A 2816-nucleotide genomic window follows, 5' to 3' on the forward strand; every position below is an offset into this window, starting at 1 on the left:
ATTATAAATTGGCTTTCCTTACCTGTTTTCCATCACACTACATCTTTGAAGAGAATTCTCTTCCTTTCTGATAAAGTTTTTCTTTGTTTGGGTCCCACAACACTTAATGTTGCCTATGTGAGCATATAGAAAATTTTATTTACTTTGGTATGACAATGTACATGTCACTACTACTGAGAAATATGATGCCTCCCTTCCCAGGAACCCTGACGTAACTACTTAATGAGAAGTGGGGCTTTATGAGAACCCATATACACCCTGCCCAGTCTACCTACTTCCCACCCTACTCCAAATGCAGATATGCCAAGTAGTGTGCAATCTTACATACTTAGCCACAGATGCTTGAGCTCATGGGCGCAGCAGAAGGCAGCTTTTTAGAAATTCCATTCCAATCCTTCTGCTCATGGACTCCTTCTGTTCCCTCTTCCACCATAACTTTTGATCATTTGAGGGAGACATAAATGTTCTGTTTAGGATGATCATCCAAGTCACTTATTGCCACTGCTGCCTGAGTGCTTTTGCGTTGACCATAGCACACTTTAAGAAGAAGCCTCTCTGGACAAGGTTCATAGTTGCACCAACCTGTGTGTATAAAAAAAACTGTTTAGAAGCTACTTTAACACCTTTCTTATTGACACAGCAAAGCTGCAGTAATGTAGTAAGAGGTTCATTATTAGGGCTTACGACCTCTGAAGCCATGGGAGTCTAACTGAATTTACAGCACCCAGCATGCATTTCTTTGTTGCGTGTATTTTAAATCCATTCCTACTGCCCTGGTTGGTATATCCTGCTTGGCAGGCTAATATTGTAGCATACAGGACTCAGAATCAGTTAATACAATGCATGTGTCTCCTAACCATAAAAGCCACACTGAGAAAGCTAGCCAATATGGAGGAAGCTTCCAGATGAGTTCTAACTTGATTCTTCTATATATCACACAGCGGAGTGCGTGTGGTCTTTAGCAACTAGTCTTATTTTCTAGTTTTAAAGGGGAACTAAAGACAGTGGTGACAGGCTGTGTTCTTTGGGAGGCTTCTGTGGCTTTCATGACCAATACCTCATTAGAAAGTATGCCACAATTAATGGTGGTAACTTTGTTTGAAAACATGACTTATAGGAGGAGCATATTCCACACATGAACTGTCTCTCTCCTCGTAGTATTTTAAATACAATTCTGTTTTTAAATGAATCATTATCATTTTTATTAGTTAACATTTTCCTTACCAAGTCTCTCCCATCCTTCTGTCCCTACTTGATTACTTGTTGTAAAGTTACTAGCTCTATTTTTATAACATATGTGTTCTATTTATTTTCCTCTTTTTTAAAATATTACCATTAAGAAGAGGAGGAAGGGTTGGGGATTTAGCTCAGTGGTAGAGCGCTTGCCTAGGAAGCGCAAGGCCCTGGGTTCGGTCCCCAGCTCCGAAAAAAGAACCAAAAAAAAAAAAAAAAGAAGAGGAGGAATGAATTTAGGAGCCAGAGGACATATGTCATATACAATTTTAATCCCAATCCAAGTTTTCTCACTGCCTTTGGCCATTTTGTTCCCAGATAGAAGACAAACAAAAATTTTATGTTTTACAATATGCCTTAATGAGCACAAGAACTGATATCTATCCTTCATGCTATCATGTTCATTTCCCAGCCAATAATCCATTTAAATAATTTGTTATGTTTTATCTGGGAAGGTCTTAACTCCAACTAGTCAACCAACATGGTCATTATTTTACAACTCACCTAATCCATGGTGACTTCTTCCTCCATTCACCTCCTTTTCCACCCATGATCTTCTCCAAACTCCAGTGTGGGAACACCAAGACCCACCTATCTCAATTCTGCCCCCTGTTTTAGACTGTAGGTATCTATATTTATTGATCAGGAATAAGTAGGTGGTAAGGTCACATAGAGTCATCTGGGTCTATGTTTGAACTCTCTCTACTCTCTGGGGCAACTAGGCCTTGTGGGACTGCATTTAGCGTTAAAATACAAGCATAAAACCAAACCACAACAGACATATTACACAGAATTAACTAACCAGGGCTCATAGATGTACACAGGACTGAAATGACAAGCATGAATCCAGTATAGATCTGATCCAGTCTTCGTCATATGCCTATGACTGTATAGCTCGGTCTTCTTGTGGGACTCCTAACAGTAAGAGTGTGATTGTGGGTGTTTCTTACTCTTTAGTCTACTTCTAGGACACTTTTCTTCTGACTGGGTTGACTCATTGAGCCTCAGTATAAGGATTTGTGCCTAGTCTTCTTGTAACTTGCTATGTCTTATTCGGTTGGCATCCCCGGAGTTCCTACTCTTTTCTGAAGGAAAACAGGAGGAGTGGATCTGGGGAAGGAGGAAGGTGGAGGAGGAGGGACTTGAAGCAGAGGAGTAAGGGGAACCTGTGCGTAGGGATATAATATATGAGAGAAGAGAAAAGCACCCCCTTTTTTGCCCAATGTAATTGTGGTCTCTGAGGGTTCCTGCTGAATAAGCTCACCTTTTGTAATATTTTCTAAACAGTGTGTGGCTGGTTCAACTCAGCTGTTCTGCCTCCAACTCCTCTTCGAGTTGATTGATTCAAACTGGCTTATCACACCTTCTTACTGAATTGTAGTGCTATCCACACATGAACTCTGGCAATTTAATTTAAAATTCTGGCTCCTTATTCTCTGGTTGAATTTGTCTTCACCTGGGTCTGGCTTGTTCTTTGCAAACTGTGTGAGACTCTCCTGGTAAGACTGCCTCTGAAAGTGAACTCAGACAGTCTCAACTCTCTGCGCTGACTCTGTGCTGCTCTTAAACTGCCTCTCTTGTTC

This window comes from Rattus norvegicus, chromosome 13, assembly GCF_036323735.1.
Source record: "Rattus norvegicus strain BN/NHsdMcwi chromosome 13, GRCr8, whole genome shotgun sequence".
Lineage (NCBI taxonomy): Eukaryota > Metazoa > Chordata > Mammalia > Rodentia > Muridae > Rattus > Rattus norvegicus.